Below are 18,802 nucleotides of genomic sequence, written 5' to 3'. Positions count from 1 at the left end.
ATGTATTCACCTATAGAATTACGAATTTACGCCTACTGCAGTTTTATATTGTAAAATGAAAATATGAAACCCCGCAACAAAAAGGTTTTATGGGAAAGATTTATGTTGCTACACGACTAAGGTGGGAAACGCAAACTCTATAATGTGCAATAATAAGTGGTTAGCCTTCAGAAATAATTTTTAATGGGTAATTTTCATAGACGAGACAGTTGTCATAAAAAGACAAACGGTTCTAAAAAAATTTTCTCGTCAAAACCCAAAGCAGGTTACTAAAAATTTATACATAACTGGAACACTTTTATGCATGCAGAATGACAACAAAAAATAAAATACGGATCTTATGATTTTATTATAAACAGCGCTTTGTGAAGATTTGATACGAGTTTTTGCCGCATAGTAGGTTGAAGGTCTTAAAGCAGTCGGGAGTGTAGTAAGGGCCTTTGAAGTCCCCCTTCATTCGCACTTCACAACCGGTCCACCTTTCGTACTTATCTAGTGAGAAAAATCATTTGGCTTGTTTTAATTCTAGCGCCAAATATCCTATACACTCAAAAACGCCGAGAGGGTTCACCACCACTATGATAACATTCTTGTTTTTTTATAAGCCTTAACGATCTTTTGCGCATGGCGAAATGCCAGGCCTATTTTTGCCAACTGATATTTTAAGGTAACAATAAACTCCGTTGGCTACAATAAAACAGCTTCCCGCTATTAGAAGAAGATTTAGATTTAAATATGTATACAAACTGCAAAGGTTTCGCAATCCCAAAGGAATCGAGTAGAAATGCGCACCACTTCACACAACACATCAGAATAACACGTATGAACAATGTTGCAAGCACAATACAGACGCCTGATTGGCTACGATACGTTGATGCGAACCTTATAATAAACTATATCGGGAAGCTTACGGTAATACCAACTGCGCATACTGAGCACTTATTAGGCGACCTTAAAAACCACGGTGTCATAAGTGCATGGCGAGGCACATACACCAATTGCTATCCAACAACAGTATCTTTCTTTATAAAAGGTCTTTTAAAGCTTACTTAAACGACTCAGTTTGTTTTGATAATTCCTATAATCGTTTATCGAATACTCCGGGTTTTAAAATTGATAATTACGAACCATACGTTGTAATCTGTACGATCACTCAAGGAAACGGCATCCTCATATATTTGATATTTGGGCTGAATTCCAGTGCAAATATTTGAGTTAAACGAGTTCAGTTAGCACAAAAGCGTTGTGGAATAATTGATATGATATTTTGTGTGTGGCAATTTGGGGAGTTTGATTGAAGAAGTGATGAAAATATATATGTTTTTTTGGCAGGCCCGTTGTACTGAAGAAATTTTGAGTTTTGTGTAGACTGTTGTTATATACAATGCAGGTCACAAGGCGAGGCCACATCTTCCTCTAGTATACAATCACAACAATTTGAATTCGAACATTTGTTTTGTACATTTCGCCATTCGTTGAGATATTGGTCATAATGCTGACTTTTAGAAACGAACAATAAAACTTCGCCCAGACATGACTATAGGGACATTAGAATAGCCAATATAGCATGGTATGTCTCAAGCCATCATCGGTGGTTACAAGAAAATTCGGGCAGATGTATTGGCATAATATTCCTATTCCACGTGGTTCACAATTTATACAATACTCTTGTGTGATAAGGTCGGAGTCGGCAGTTTCGTTGTTTATAACGCTTGAGGCAGTCGATATTTAAAATTCCGCAACACGTAATCTTGGCTAGCTTTATACGGCTTGAAGCATGCAGTATGTGCGCCTGCCATGCAACGTTGTGATATGCAACTACGTGTTTTAAAATCTCAATTTGACATGGCTCTTGTGCGTAAAACCGAGTACAAATATTGTGGAGAAATTCTGAGAAAGGACAAACGACTGGCAAAATATATGATATGTGCAACTTTTATTGTGTGTGGTATGTTTCACCACTAGTTTCAAGAAGGTGTCTTCTTCTAGAAACCACTTTATCTTTGATCGCTACTGAAGCCTCTGTATTGTAGGTATTCATCTAAAATAGGAATGTTCATTAAATGTAGAATGTTTACTGTTTACTAAGGAAGTCCGAAATTAGTTTCGGCCGTCTGATTCTCGCTCTGACTATGTAAACATCTTTCCTTACTTGGCTGCATTGCCCAACTTCAAGTAATAAAAATTATCAGCTTGGGGCAAAAACACTGTCGTATGCCACTGAACACTGATGCTACCTTAAGAGACACTTAGCAAGAGACACTAAAGAGACCCTTATACTCTACTTACAGGAGTAATTCATCAAAAGAATTCATGCAGCCTACATTGATTGATCGATTGATTGTGGGGTTTAACGCGCCGACGCAACGCAGGCGATGATGCGCGCCGTAGTGGAGGGCTCCGGAATAATTTTGACCACCTGGGGATCTTTATCGTGCGCCGAAATGCCGTACAAACGGGCGTTTTTGCTTTTCACCTCCCTCAGAAAAGCGGCCGCCGCGGCCGGGAATCGAACCCGCGACCTCGTGCTCAGCTGTAGCGTACATTGCGTTCAAAAGACAAAATGTATATGTAAATGGGGTATCCAAAAATTGTATTTGGGAAAAATCCTATTGTAGCGGGATAGTTTGAAATACAAGGATTTTTATGTTAAGTACTCTTTCATGTTGAGGATATGTAGGATCTTCAGTTTAAGCATGGGGCTTAGAAAATATCACGTGTGCTTGTCTAAGAGAATATACTTGAGCTTTCGAGTGATACAAAAATCAGCAATTATTGCTCCCGCTAGAGGTAAATTTTATCTTAATCTTTCAGGAAAGCTGTGTACATATATACCCAACGTTTCCTTGTCGTGGGCGTACACGCGTAGGCAACAAGGCGTAATAGCCTAGCGCATGGATCTGGATAAACAACCTAAGAGCATAGGGTTAAACATTTGTTTAAGAAAACCGCAACCAGAGCTAGAAACCGCCATAAGGCTGAAAAGGCGCCTGTGAACGACCACACCCCTCCCCCCCATGTGTTCCTGGTAACGATTGCGTTTGGAGATTATCTCTAAAGGTTAGGCAAGGCTAGCGTAAATAAGTAAAGCAGTTCTTGCGGGAGACGCCGAGAGCATGCGTTAGGTTAGGACGCACCCAGAATTTGCTGCATCTTTGGACAGACTTCTGCTTAAATGTTGTTACGCGCGTTATATTTGATTATCATTCCGAATGACGTCGGAAGCGCTGCCGCAGTGCAGAGAGGTCAAGCTAAGCCTAGAGGAATTGGCTGACAAAAACACATAAACAACAAAATTGTGGCGCTTTTGAACTGTCGCAGTGTAAGCGAATGCCCCGTAATGCGAACAGACCATTTATCATTGCGGCGGAACCGACGGATAGCAGAAATGAGTGCCGATGCTCTACACACTTGTCCAGTGACACTAGGAGAGCGCAAGCGACAAGCCTACGAAGGCGACGAGAAACATGGTATACCGTCCAGTATCACCATTTGTATTGGTTTGTGGAAATTCGCTACAGCAGAATGCGATGACGACCAAGTTTTATTGAATACATTTAAAAAGATCAGCTTCACTTATCCAGATCTGTGTGAGTAGCAAATAGGATTTATTCCGGAATAAACTCCTTTTTAATATCATCAGCGAAAGTCATCAGTAGAGAATATTTGACCAGATAAAACTCTTTCTTAGAAATTGATCATGTACCAACGTATTTTTTCTATGTCATTTTCTCGATGCCAGCACTTTAATCTGAAGTTACAAAAAATGGAGGGCCAACTGGAGCCAGCCGTGAAAATGCAAATAATCAGTTGGTTTAATGGTTGGTTTGTTGCTAACAGAGTTGATATTCTAAAGAGGTATTCTACAGCACATTCACTCACAAAGTAAACAAAAAGATGCCCTTACTATGCTTATACTTTACTGAGAGTGGAGCATCCGGAAAGGTCAAAAAGACCCCACAAAGGGTCCGCTCATCCTGGAAAATTATTTGTTCCGTAAATTCCCCCTGCTCAGCTCCAAGAGACAAGCAACATAAGAAAACCAAAGAACTTCACAGCAAATATACTGAATATGCCTGCATTATGTTTACTGTGGATTACATAACTCTTTTTCTTAAAATATACAACCGAATATTCTGCTCACCTGCTCCAAAATTCTATTCAGAATAACTTGATTCTAGGATTAGGTGTCAAGATTTATTTTATTCAGTTCCCAATGAATAACATAAGCCGAATTAGCTTCGGCTTGCCAATCGTGGTAGCAGCGCTATCTATGTAATTGTTTCTGTTTCGGTGTTCATATTGCGAACAGAGTTCATGGAGATGTCCTCTTTAACCAACATATTACTCTTGAATTTTTCTCAATAAAGTCTGGGTTATCACTCTAAAGAAAGCTATTTCCTTTTCAAAACTGGTGGCTCGACAATGAACATCACTCCAAATTGAGGGCACAAAAAGCGAGGACTGAACGAAAAAGACACGAAGATCAGCGCAGTAAATTCAGGCCATCTACTTAGAACAACTACTTAGCGCAGATGCTTAAATCATCATCATCATCACCAGCCTATCTACGCCCACTGCAGGGCAAAGTCCTCCCCCATTGACCTACAAAAACCCAGCTTCTGCTCTAACTCTGACCACTTTATCCCCGCAAGCTTCTGGATCTCCTTGGCCCATTTAATATTTGTGCCGCCCCTTGCCACGCTTGCCTTCTCTAGGAATTCACTCTGTTACCCTTAATGACCAACGTTTATCTTTCCTTAGTATTACATGTCCTGCCCACGTCCATACCTTCTTCTTATTTCTACAAAGATGTCCTTACCACGAGTTTGTTCCTTGGCCCACTCCACTATTCTTGTCCCTTAATGTTACAGCTATCTTCTTCCGTTACATTGCGCGCTGTGTCGTCCTCAATTTAGGTTAAACCCTCTCAGTGAGTCTCCAAGTTTTGGCCCCGCAGGTGAGTACCGGTAAGATGCAGCTGTTATACACTTTCTTCTTCAGGAGCAATGGTAGGCTGCCATTCATTATCTGAGAATGCCTGCCGAATGCACTCCACCCCATTTTTCCCCTTCGAATTATCTCTGGCGTATGGTTGAGATCCGGGGTCAGAACTTGGCCCAAGTAGATATATTCGCTTACCACTTGCACGGCCTCGCCACCTATCTGAAACCGCTGTGCTGTCCCGAGGTTATTGATCATTACTTTAGTTTTCTGCGTATTAATTTTCAGGCGCACGGTTGTACTCTGTTTGTCCAGTGCGGTAAGCATGCTTTGCAATTCCTCCCCCGAGTTACTGAACAAGGCAACGTCATCAGCAAATGTGAGGTTACTGAGCTACTCTGCATTCACACTTTCTCCCACCTGTTCCCAATCCAATGTTCTGAATATTTCTTGTAAACATGCTGTGAATAACATTGGAGAGATCGTGTCTCCTTGCCTGACGCCCTTCTTTATAGATACTTTAGTGCTCTCCTTATGGAGGAAGATAGTAGCCATGAACCCACCGTAAGCATCCTCTGGTATTCTTATATAATGCTCGTCTACACCGCGGTTCCGTAACTCCTTAATGAGTGCTGAGGTGTCGGCCGAGGCAAATGCTTTATGATAGTCCATGAAGGCTATTATAGGGGTTCAGTATACTCCGCGCACTGCTCTATCACCTGGATGATCGAGTGATTACGGTCCATTGTTCAATAACATGTACGAAACCCTGCTTGCTCTTTAGCTGGACTGAAATGTAAGGTGGCAGAAATTCTGTTCGCAATTACCTTGGCGAGTACCTTGTAGATCACTGACAGCAAGCTCATCGGCCTGTTTTTTAAAGTCCTTCATGTAACCTTTCTTATGGATTAGTATGATGTTCGCGTTCTTCCAAGAATCCGGTACGCTCGCGGTCCTTAGGCATTGCGTGTACAGGTTTGCCTGTTTTACTAGTACAATGTGCCCGCCGTCCCTGAAGAGATCTGCAGTTATCTGGTCTTCACGAGGGGCTTTGCCCCATTTCATTTCATTCAAAGCTTTCCTTACTTCCTTTGTCGTTACTGGTGGGATTTTATCTCCTCTGAACTACTTTCTTTTTCGTCATTATCCTCGATGTCCCGGCTACTGTACAGGTCTCTATAGAACTCCTCGGCTACTTTGACTATTTTATCCCTTTTGGTGATGACAGATCCTTGCTTGTCTTTAGGTGCATACATCTGATTACTCCCCACACCTTAATACCTCTTTACAGCTATCAGGCTGTCTCTGTTGTTTACAGCATACTCGATCATCTCCTTATTAAAATTCCGTTTGTCAGCTGTCTTATGGCTATTGATTACCTTCGGAAGCTCCGCTAGTTCAATTCTGCCAGCTGGGGTGGAGATCTTTATAATTTTTCAATTTCTAATTAGATCTTTCGTCTCCTAGAAAAGTTTTCCAGTATCCAACCGAACCATAGTGCCCCCGACTTCTACTGCACACTACATGATAATGCGTGTAGGATTGTCGCTGGCTTCCTGTATCGTAAACTCGCTTTATCAGTAAGAGCTGAATATCGGGTCTGCAGCGCGATTCTGAATTACTGAACTTTACGCCTTACGGTTAGCTTATAGATCGGATTCTTTCGTACTAGGTGCGGTCCCTCATAAGATTTAGCCTAATCCGAGATCTCACTATACGGTTGTCACCACACCTTACCCTTCTGAGCACTTCCACAACCTGCACGACGCCAGCATTACCGTATATTATGGGGTCTATTTCATTTTTATGCTCACCATTCGGACTCTTCCGCGTCCACTTGCGTCTCTTGTTTGCAGAAGAAAGTAGTTATGATGAGTAGACTATTCCGTTCTGCGAACTCGAGTAGTTGGTCCCCCTTGCTCTTTCTACAGCCCATTCCGTAGTTCCCAACTGCCTTGTCATCAGCCTGATTCTTGCCTACTTTAGCGTTGAGGTCTCCCATAACTACGGTATACTGGGTGTTTGGTCCATGCCAATCCCACATCTTCACAGAGGCTTTCAACTACATGGTCGTCATGGCTTGATGTAGGCACGTATCCTTGTAGAACCTTGAGTTTGTACCTCTTATTAGGCCTAATCACAAGACCGGCTACCCTTTCGTCGATGTTATAATATTCGTTTAGGTTGCCAGCTATGCTTTTATTGACCTGAAATCCCACTCCCAGTTCTCTTCTGTCCACTAGACCATGGTAACATAGGACGTGCCCATTTTTTAGCACCGGAAGGGCATCACCTGTCCTCCTAACCTAAATAAGCCCTATGACATCCCATTTATTGCCCATTAATTTCTTGAACAATACCTCTACACTCGCTTCACTAGATATGGTTCTCGTGTTAAACTTTGCCAAGTGGACATTCGAATGGACGCCTGTGGGAGTCCAAGTAGTCTTAGCACCCTCTGCTGCGTCACATGTCTGATTGCCGCCGTTGTCAGTTGCTTCGCAGCAACTGGAGACGGAGGGCCGTGGTTTAATTGACATATTTATGGGAGGTTGTGGCCATTACTACACGAAGGTGGCTAATCCTGCTCTGGTGAGTGGGTGCGTTACCGGATAGCCATGCCGCGCCAGGCCACACCCAAAGCTTCATTTTGAAATTCCCTCAACACACGGATTTTTTTTTCCGGTGGGAATTGTCCGGCACGGGAATTCGAGCCATCGTCCTTCTGAATGCGAGGCGGATGCTCTTACTCTGCGCCACCGCTGCCATAAGCTGCTTGAATGCGTACCATCCAACATATTTTGTGTTTTGCTGGGATGCGTTTTGTAATTCATAGATGTAATTAGTGGTTTTAAGCTTACAAATTATTGTGCCTTAGAAAATAAAAACCGTTCTTTGTTTGCAGTTGCACCCATAGTTGATAAGATTCACGCATTCACTCCGAATGACTCACGTTACTCAAAGTGGGCGCTTCCAGGTGCTGGTGTTCCACACTATTGCAAGGAATGTTCAGTTTCACAATTCTCTTGAAAGGCGCAATTTGATGCAGAGACAATATAATTGGTGACTGTGGCTGCATATCTTCGTTGCTCTAACTAAAAATAAGAGCGTCGTGAAACAATGCTTATGTGCATGTCGTAAATATTCGAGCAAATTTTTTACGCTTTCAAAAGATAACAATCACAAAAATAGGGCGCATTGAAGTGAGAAGATGCACCAAGGTGAGGACATGCGCAATGAATGTTGGATATACGTTTCGTAGTTATAAAAGATTTTAACCAATTTCAGGTAGGCAAAATCCTAACACAAGAACAATGCTTTACGAAGTACCTTGTCAAGCAAGACTGACAATGGCGGCCCGACTACAGCAAGAACCATCAGATGGCCTATTCTTGAATATGTAATATACAAGTTCCCAACTATTTGCAGAACACAGTAACAATAAATGGTTGGATAGAGTATGGTTTAGTCGCTAATGTGTTTTCTTTCTGTCAGAAATTATAAAATTATTGCATTTAAAGCGTTCTCTAAAGATTTGGCGAACCCAACCCCAAGAGAGAAATCAGGCAAAGAATTGTTATGACCTGGGGAGAACTAGGGAAGCACTTCCAAATCACTAAAAAGAAAAAAAAAACACTCGTGCCATCTCCGCTACAATAAAAACTGGTGAGGGGCGAACCATGCCGTGTATATGTGTATTCTTGCCGCCTTGGCGTTTTGGCGAACGGGGAGGAATCCCCTAGGGGGGGGGGGGGCAACTTTGGTGCAAAAGTCCCTTCTGTTTGAAGCATGAAGCTCTCTAGCGTGAGGCGTAAACGAGCGTCCCGGTTTTTAGTACGCGTTACACTGTAGCGCAAAGTGTAAACGAATCTCAAGGTGTTTTAGAACCGTGACTACAGGAGACGGATGACGATTACGACGACGACGAAAGTTGACGGCAATACCCAAGCCCCTAAAGAACTTCGACCCAAAAGTCAACAACCAGCGCGTAGAGACGGTCAAACGTGGATTTATAGAAAACAGCTAGAAAGCAGGCTTAGGTTGACTCAACGGGCCATGGAAAGAATGTTTTGAATAACACTCAGTGACACGAAACGGGCTGCATGGATCATCAGGCAATTTAAGAAAAAGATATCGACCTAGGCTGGCCTATAATGAGACAAACCGACAACTGGTAGACGATTAGTGTTGCAGAGTGAATACCGAGAGGTAGGTCTAGAAGAGGGGGAACGCTATTAGTTCGAAGAAGGAATGACGTAGGGAATTTCGGTAGTATATTGTGGACTAGAGAAGCGCGAGAGAAGAACGCCTAAAGATCAATGGAAGTGGCCCTGTCCTGAAGTTGACCAGAGTAGGCTGATAATGATTGTGGTGATGACTATGATTAAAACAGCGCAGTTTTCTAAAGGTGCTTCAGGACTGGGGCAGGCGCAGTGGAAGCACGTCATGTGCACAACAATTTTAACTAAAAAAATTTTCGGTTTAAAATATTGGTAAAACTGTATTGCCAACAAAGTCAATTCAATGGGGAATTGCTGCGCAATACTATGTTTTCGCCCAACTCTCACAAATGTTGGCAATGTAGCAGCACATAAGCAAGTAAAAAAAATATTTTACATGAGTTTTATTATGCTTAGAAATGAAGGGGTAAAAATGTTGGGGGAATAATCAGAAACCGTAAACTATAAATTTGGATGAAAAGACAACTACATAAACATTTTATGCAATAGAAACCAGAAATACATCCGTGCATTGATAATTAGGCCGTAAAAATAGCATCAGAAACAAGTAGATATATAAAGTGGTAAATAAGAAGTTGCGTAATATTCTTAAGGCAAAGACAAACATTACTGTTTATCAAAGAATGAAACTAACCTAAAACAATTGTTAGAATTCTTGAGTACTCAAATGAGTGAAAAGTTTTTTAAAAGAAGCATCGCAAAGGTAGGTAATTATTGTGAAGATAACCATTTTCGTTTGTTATAATCTAGTATTGAACGACAGTCTAGATATTTATATATCGGGACAATGTAACATAGCCATTGTAAGGTAAGGTGATATCTCAGGAAGTATGGTGTGCCCGAATAATACGTTTTTGAGCAAACGACAGTAGATTGGCTAAGAGCTAGGCAAGAAACTACCTGGTATAATATATTCCTTTATTATTGGAAGGAAATTGGTTTGATTTTTAGGATATACGGCATTTTCTGTCATGAGCATGACGAAACAAATTTAGTGGCCCGGTTTTTTCTTATTCAGTTTTCTGAGTACAGCCGAATTGTTGATATTGCCTTATTATTTCTCTACATTCTTAGTGTTCAATATTTGCATAGTTTATGAGCGTCGCGCTTCAGAACATACAGGTTAAAACTGCTTAAACGTAATTGTTTAAATATTGAGTCCAGTTATTGTGTTCTGCATAATCCCTTGAGACATTCTATAAATCACACCGCTTATCTTTTAGCGTTATTTAAAAAATCAAAGATTTGGAAGATTTTTTCCTCAGAAGTACCAGGAGGCAGGTAGGGAATATAGGCTACCATGCCTTATAGAGGCCCCATGCCCCTTTGGTACAATACAAGCACGAATCAAAATCAATCAAGCTGGAAATTGTAATTTTTGAGTTATAAAAATACAAGTAACATGTAAATCACCAGACATTATAGAACAATACGGGAAATATACACCGAAATACGTTACATAACAAATACCAAAGAAAATACAGTACAAGTGGAAAATCTTGGCAGAAGAATGGTTGCGTTTTAAAGATAGACACAACTTTAAAACCTGTGCAATAAACAAGTCTAAAGAAAATCCACAGTTCTAGTCATTCGGCAGATAATATGATTTAAGAGGTATCCTTCCGCCTGTGTTTTAAAATCTTTCTACTGCATCTGAAATCAATGTGCTTTAGAAATTCGTTGAGTATGTCAGTGCGTTGAAACAGAGAAGACTGCCTGCCGTAGTTTGTTCTCAATTGCGGTTTGCACCTCACTCGCGTTTGTCGGACTTATTCAAATAGCGTTCGTAAGTTGTGGCGGTTTCGTTATAGGGTTACTTTTATCTTCATCGATCTCCGCAATGTACGCCCATGCTTTGATAAAATTCCTATGCATTGCGATTGCCATTTAGGCTGATTCTACCCGTGTACTGTACAAGAGAGCAAAATGCGACTGCGTGCTCTTCTTGTGGCCCGTTAGCACACTGACATGGCAAGAAATCGGCACGACAAAAAGGACAACCACGACAAACGTGCTCAGTAGACGACGATGACGAAGACGCGAGGACGCACTCTGCGGGGTACGTGCTATACACCCCGAGGCAACCATCATCATCAGCGCCTCGCGGGGTCATTGAACCCCTAGTCATGAGCCGGCCAATCGCGAGGAACCAGCAAGAAAAAAACCGAAGAAGGAGGGATCCCGAGAACACCGAGAGAAGGGAGACGGAGAAGCGTGGATCGTGTTCGAGATGCGCGGCGGTCGGGCGACTGGACCCGTGCCGTGCCACAAGAGGTCATCCACAACTGCAAACTCCAGGAGGTCTTCGCAAAGAAATCGTCTCGCCGGGCATCGCTGAAAGACAGCGGTGCGTCCTGGAGAGCTGCGTTCGTATTGATCTTGGAAACGGGAGCTCGGAGCACACTGCACCGCCACGGCCACGACACACTACCTGGACCTTTGAACACCGAAACACACCACGACTGCGTCTCTGGGACGTGAGGTAGGGCAACGCCGTTTTAGCTGCCAACGAATATTGTGGACGTTCCCTTACCGTACTCTGTCCTCGCCCTTCAGTCCCGGACATCGACTGTTTTCCCCCATTTGAACCAAGTATCGTGTTAAATACCGCATTGTCGCAGTTTCCTGTTATTCTTTGGTTTAGCTCTGTCTGTTGTGTGATTTTGATTTGGGTTTCCGGTTGCATAAACAAAAGGTCTCGTTTCCTCAGTTTCTTCTTGTATTTATTACTGTCCACCGAACCTGGCACAAACTCACTGTTTCGCATTCTTTTCTGGATCGTTACGTATATCCTCAAAGAGGCGTTCATGGTACCTGAGCTTTGCGTTGTTCAGGTCACTCTGCAGTTTGTGTATTCATTGAAATATAGATGCAGGTTATGGTCACAGGTTCGCAAAAATGGCCATGAATCGAGTTTTTACTTTTAACCTGTCTAAGAAGTTATTGATCCTTGCAGGGCTTTCGCACCTTTCGGAATATTTATTTTTTGTGCCGCTTAATTAAACACTTCGTCGTAGCACACTAGTATGTACCCTCAAATAGGCCACAGGATTTGTTTAGTCGTTTTGAACGAAAACTTCCTTCCAGTCAATAACTCTGATAAGGTTCCCAAGCTGTTCCAGTCCCCAACCGGTTATTCTACGACAAAAAATTCTTTCACAACTATTGCCACTTGAAGTAATTTTTGTGTTGGCAAGGAAAAGAACTGGGAAATGATCACTCGCATGAACGCAAAATAGGCCAGCCTGAATCTGAACAATTTTTACACAAAAAGACAGGTATCTAGGAGGGAAGCTTTAGCAGAATAGGACCTACTGTGTGTTTCTACGAGAATTGTGTACGCATGGCATGCCAATACGCTTTTATTTTGATAGACTACTTGTCCACTGAACTCATGTCTATATTGATATCCCCAATAGTAATACAACAGTTGTTCTTCCTGCTATCCCACTGAAGGAGTCGTTTAAGGAAAATACTAGTTTTGCATACCACCATTTAGGGGTCCATAAACCACTGACGCTGTGGTCTCTCCGAGCCAAATTGCTACGCACTTAACATCGTTATTACTTGTACAAAAGTTTTCAATAACCTTATACGCTATGAATTCATTGTGGTAAATTGCAAATCCACCCAATCTTCAGGGCTGTCTGAAAAGGTGTTTTGATCGGTATATGTTAAAGAATATAATTGTGTCTTTTTGAGTCAACCAAGTTTCCGAAAAACACACCAGATGAAGCTCGGGCGTAATTGCTTCAAAGATAATATTGTTATCTACCTTGTTTTTCATGCTCCTGGCATTTATATTCATCAAAACGCGTTTACGACCGCCGCTAAACTGTTTGGAAAAAGTGTCAATATTATAGTATGATTTACCGTTTTCGATAAGTGTCGTAACAGGAGGCAATTTGTCAAGTTGCTTATAATACTGCAGTCCGTACTTTCCCGACAAGAGCCGTAAACGCCCCCTTACCGCCATATTTCACGGCTTTTGCTTCTTTCGCTCTGTCCTTTCCACTCGTTCAAAGTTCGAAGCTAAATACAGTAGCCATGGCACGTACATATATGCACAGATGGAAGCTCTTGTATGGCAGTTCAAAAATTTTATTCAAAGAGCCTACTCACACACTGACAACAGGTGTTCAGCGTCCTCCGCGAGGCACCTGAGGTAAATCTGGCAGTCGCAGGAAGAGAAGGCATTTCGCATGGCAATATCTTCGCCGCTGTAAAAATTGTGATATCTTGCACACCCAGCCCGAGGGAGGCGTATGTAGTGGTTGTAGTCGTACCACCTGGAACACTTTCAGCCTGATGAACTGCAGTATCTCTAGAGGTTGACGTAAACTCAACAACGACTGGAGCGTTAGAGCAATGTGTTACAATAATTACAATATCTTCCCATCTGGGAACCCTGAGGGGATGGAAAGCCGTGGAGTAGTAGCGTGTTAATTGGTTGTTAGAGTAAGACGTAAAGACATGTGTAGTGGAAAACATTTTGTGGCTTCTCGTTCTCGGAGCGAGAAATCCGCTGTTTGACGCTGGCGTTTCAAAGTGTTGTCACGTTGCCAAACGCCATCTGGATCAGCTACTCACCCCTGGCGTTTCAAAGCGGCTTCTCATTCTCGAAGCGCGGAATCCGCTGCTTGACGCTGCCGTTTACGCTCGGCATCGCGAGCTCTCCTCTGTGCAGCCTTGTCTTCCGAGGTGCTCGCGGTTCTGACAGTGTGCTGGCTGGAGCTAGTTGAAGGTGTGGCAGCCAGTTGGCTGACTGAATCCTTGGCGTTCATTTGCAGTCATCGGACGGCGCAGCACCGAAGAAGCAATCGAGCGGAGCGCGGATGGGTTTATTTGCGCAGCAGAGGGAGTGCAGAGTAGGAGCAGCACGCATGCGCGTCATTGAACAGCTGGTGTGCATAGAGAGGGGAGGAGCAGTGTGCGCATGCGCAAAGGTGGTGTGGAGAAGAGGAGGGGAGAGAGAGCGGCGTTATCACAGCTGTTGTGAAGGGGAGGAGAGGTGCGGACGCCGGACGACGGAGGGTCAACTAAGAGATGCTTTGCATCTAAAAAAAGCCCCGTTTCCTCAAAATGTTCTGATGAGGTTTACCCAGAAGAGCATTATATACTTTTTTCTTGATTGGCAGAATGTCTGTCTTGTAATGTTTCTCTTTCCAATTTGCATTGATCTTAAAATCATCCTCCGAGCAGTCGAGATGGTTTTGCGTGGTGAGACCATGTTTGATGCATCCTGTATCGGGGTCCTCTTCTACGCTGACTATTTTGATTTCTGAAACTTCTGGCTCCAAAACTTTTGCCAGGAACTGTTTTTATAGCTGTCATGTGGGTTGTTAATTTTGTTAAGCCTGTGTATTCCTGTTTTACTAGTAGAGGACATGATTACAGCTTCTCTTGATGGCCTGATATTAACATCTTTGAGGCCTATGTCTTTGGTGTCAATGGTATCTTTGATTTCTTTATTTACCTTCACGGGAGGGAGGTTTGACAGCGCTACAAGTAAAGTTTTTGTTTTGTGCCTTGTTTCAGATTCGCCTGCCTCAGAATCTGAGAATTGCTCCTTGGGCCATATGGGAGCTCTGCACTAGTGGCATGCGATTCCTTCAGAACCTTGGCCTCACCGTGTGCAACTTTTCTTTCTTGGTTTGCTGCAAGCACAATCGTGTTTATTTAGGTGTGCTCTGAACTGCATATAACCAGTCCTTGCAGACCTCTAGTGAAAGGCAGTTGTTTTAAATTCATATTCGAATTCATCTTAAGAATGTCGATATAATTTCAAATAATATAAAATAAAATAAATACAAATATTTATATTCCCTAATCTCAACGTAAAAAGAATATCACGTGAATTGTTCTTGTCCTGATTTTAGGTGCCCATATTTCACATCTATTTTTAAGCAAGAAATTTCCGTAGAGTGTGAAAACGTGTTGCTAAATTTTTATTTCTCTGCAAAATACCCAACGGTCATCAATACGGCAAAGGGACGAGTAAATGTTTCTGCATGTGTCGGAAACGCAAACTTGTAGGAAAAGTGGTAATATCACAAACCCCTGGGTCACAGAGTTGCGTACACAGAGTATAAATCGTCCATAAGTATTTTATTCATATGCTTCTGTACTTGGACAAGAGTCACTATAAACATTGTTCTTCCCCAAAAATTCCCAATTTACAAAGTTTAGGCATTCAGTGCTCACGGGAAAGACTATTTGGAAGCCATCGCCACATCAAATAAAATGGCTGCTATGGAAACATATATGTGCTGCGAAAGCAGCGCAAAAATATTATTTTGCAATAAATATATTTTCAAAATTCACGTTTTGTTTTGAGGAAGCAGTTACAAATTTGCCACCATATGCGGAAACGGGTACGTTCAAGTATCATGCAGATCAATAAAGTAAATAAAGCAGCACGCCACTTGGCGCAGCATCCGGGTCGCTGGAAATAAATTCGTCGGGTGTGCGGATATCTGTAGCCCTCTGGTAGACAACGTCATTCTAGGTATTGTTATTTTATTAGCGTTGCTGTTATTTTGTCAGTAATGGTGGTAGTTCTGGAACCTATGTGGTTTAAAACAAATGATCACCGGGGCTGCAAGTCGAATTTGTGTAGTCAAATAGTTCTTCCCCTCTACAGAGCTACGAGTGTTCCTCTTACTTCCTTCCAAAAATCTACAGTTGCTACAAATAAAGAAGAAATTGTTGCGAAAAAAAATGGCGACCAAATTCAATTTCCTATTTTCTTCCGAACCTCCAACAAATGTCGCTGTATGAACCGTATAAAACGCTATTTCTTTTGTTTACCCTACACGTGTTCACTCTTGTCTGCTTTTTGTTGCTCAGACTCAGCTGCTCAGACTAAAAGAAAGCAGTGTTTCATGCTTCTAACAGGCTTCGTAATTTTTCTTATGCGTTTTACCTGCAGAAGCAAATCACAAATAATATACCCGTAAAAAGTTAACCTCCTAATATTCAAATTCGATTTTAAAATCCTTATCCCAAGTATACTAATGTAGAATAAACGTTTGCTGTAAAACGTATGCAGATATATGCATTAACCCAGATCGAATAGATTGAACCCCGTTCTGGAGAAAGCAAATTCACGCTTTCCTTCTGAAGCGCTAAGCAAGCCCACTCAATTGTTCAGCGAAACTCCGGCACAAAAAGAATAAAAGCAACGGAAAAAAATTATACCACTTGACTGAACCGTCATTAATCCTAACAATATGACAAGTAAACATTAATTAAACATCCTAAATACCCCGAAACTAGTAGCGATGAAGAGTACCTGCAAGAATAAAAACAACATATATTGCTGTGTTATTCGTAAATTTTTTGCGAAGTGCATGCGAAGTACTCCATGCGTTTTAAAAACTTTTTAAATCGTACACATTATTAAGGTTTTCATAAAAGTTGTAATGACGTTTGTTACCTGCGGTACTTAACTGCATCATTGTAGGTCCATAAGGATACGTCGTTGCAAAACAACCAGATTCCGTGTCAACGTACGTGCCTTTGTACATCTTACTCCTTTGTTTGGGGAAAAAAGCAGCTTTTGATTTCTAGAGCGATAAGCAACTATTGTTTGTAGTAAGGGTACACAACTTACCTCAGGCCAGAAACGTTTCTGAAGAACATTGCCTCTTTGTATACGTTGTACACTGTCTTGTCCACCTTACAAAATACGTTTGGAAACGTTCCTACATATGTCCATATCAGTCCAGTAAAATTTAAAAACTGAAAGAAATTGTGAGTGCCTATGACAATTTTTCAGTATTTTGTAATATTTAAAAAGCTATTATTGCAGAAAAAAGTTTTTAATTTTTGTACTATGCGTTTTCATATCGCAGCTACATTATGTGTGTCTTTCATGCAAAAAAACCCTGGGAAACCTCGGGAATTTTGCCAAAAAGCATTCTGCCTATATATACCAAATTTGAAGAGTGTCTTTTGTGCTTATGTACATTCAGCACAACCCAAACTTTAAAGGATACATGATATCTATGTTATTTGCGTAGTTACTTGTTTTGCAGTAATGCGTAAACAAGGTTTACTTACAGTGTACTTCTCTAAATATTTGTGAAGAAGCTGCAAGGAGAAAAATATTTATCAGCGGCATCTTCTGAAGTATTTATTCCGCCAAGAGCAGTTCTCGCTACAACATCAATTGGTTCTGACAACTTGTAGGCAGCGGCCTGTCCTGTGGTTATTCTTCTATCTGCCGCTTACTTCGCGCGGTTATTAAGTGTGTACACGTACCAACTCGCCCAACGTGCGACTGTCTTTGTCATATTCTTATGCCAATGTATCTAATCTTCTGAAAATGAAATAAATATGTCAAAACGGTGAAACATTTTCCGCCTTTGCTTTTGTGACCTACAAATACGAATAGCAGCATTAGTGCAGCGAGAGTAGCATTCCTTCAAAGCTACGAGTAATAGGTTTGCTTTACGTGAGGAGCAAGACAATGCTTAAATTTTTATTAATGAGAATTCCAAAGGAAGCACAAACCACCCTATGTACTTCACTAAATATACCAATAAAAACGTGCTTTATACAGCCAGAACGAATGTGAAAGTAAAAAAAAATTAACAAAACTGTAGGTGTAAAAAACATAAATTTAGGTTGGTGGCCACTACTTTGTTTATATGTCTATTGTGCTATGATATAATGCATGTAGTTTGCCTACTATATTAGTCATTTTGAAAAAAAGTTGTATAATTACCTCCCTAAGGTCCACCACGGGAAAGTCATTTTGCCCTGCAAACGCACCGATTGGAAGCACACTGACCGCCAATACGGTTGGCAGAGAGACTGAGAGCTTTATCTTGGTAGCTTCGATGGTAACAAAGAGGGCCTAGACAATGTGTCTTGAAACTTTCTACTCGCTTCAAAAGAGACACGGGCTTCGCGTTGTTGGAAACAGAACGAAAGTTTTATGTGGTATCGTTAGTTTTGTTTGGTGACAGCACAATCTAAAGCAGTCAGTTTAAAACAAATACTAAGGTTACTTCAGGTGAGCTTAGGATTGATACGTTGAGTGCAAGATTGGGTCGAAAATTGTCAGTCAAGCTAATGCTGCTTGCTGATGTATATCGAAGATTGGTGGGTAGTATTACTACAATCTACAACTACAGAAGGACGCAGGTTCAGCTAAAAGCGCATACCCTATTTATATAAATATAAATAACTTAGATGCCCATATGGATTTCTGTGATCGGTGTATATAGGTATTGCACAACAAAACAATTGAAGCAACACGGGTGATACCAGCCAAAATTATATCATCTGGATACGAATTTACCATATGTGGACACCATTTCTTGCTTATCCTCGATGCGTAGTGTAAGGAGTATATAGAGCCTGCAATGAACACAGAGAGTGATTTGCCGTTTCATTTTTTTTCAGAAAGCTACAACTACCCAGGGTATTTTAGGAAGATATTTTCGCAGATTCAATCAGAATTATATAACAACACAACAAGACCTAAACGACTCATCAAAGGCACGAAAAGGTCAAGCTTACTGGTTAATAATGTAAAAAGCAATAGGAAACTACAAGCGACTATAGGCTCTTGCTAGGAACATAGACAAGAACATTCACCGAGGGTG

At 41.5% G+C, this 18,802-nt stretch overlaps 1 long non-coding RNA gene across 1 annotated transcript; it reads right to left on the bottom strand.

Moving 5' to 3' along the window:
- Positions 1-356: 356 nt before the first annotated feature.
- On the bottom strand, positions 357-17,995 carry LOC144141872 (uncharacterized). Its single transcript, XR_013316729.1, has 5 exons — positions 17,917-17,995; positions 17,250-17,279; positions 16,801-16,928; positions 16,624-16,721; positions 357-492 (listed from the first exon to the last, which is right to left on the bottom strand). It is a non-coding gene; the product is annotated as an uncharacterized LOC144141872 (long non-coding RNA).
- Between the last annotated feature and the right edge of the window lie 807 nt (positions 17,996-18,802).

This window comes from Haemaphysalis longicornis, unplaced genomic scaffold, assembly GCF_048455015.1.
Source record: "Haemaphysalis longicornis isolate Haplotype H1 unplaced genomic scaffold, Haemaphysalis longicornis Haplotype H1 scaffold_6, whole genome shotgun sequence".
Classification (NCBI taxonomy): domain Eukaryota; kingdom Metazoa; phylum Arthropoda; class Arachnida; order Ixodida; family Ixodidae; genus Haemaphysalis; species Haemaphysalis longicornis.
The sequence above is the reverse complement of the archived record's forward strand: the minus strand, read 5'-3'. Positions and strand labels throughout refer to the sequence as shown.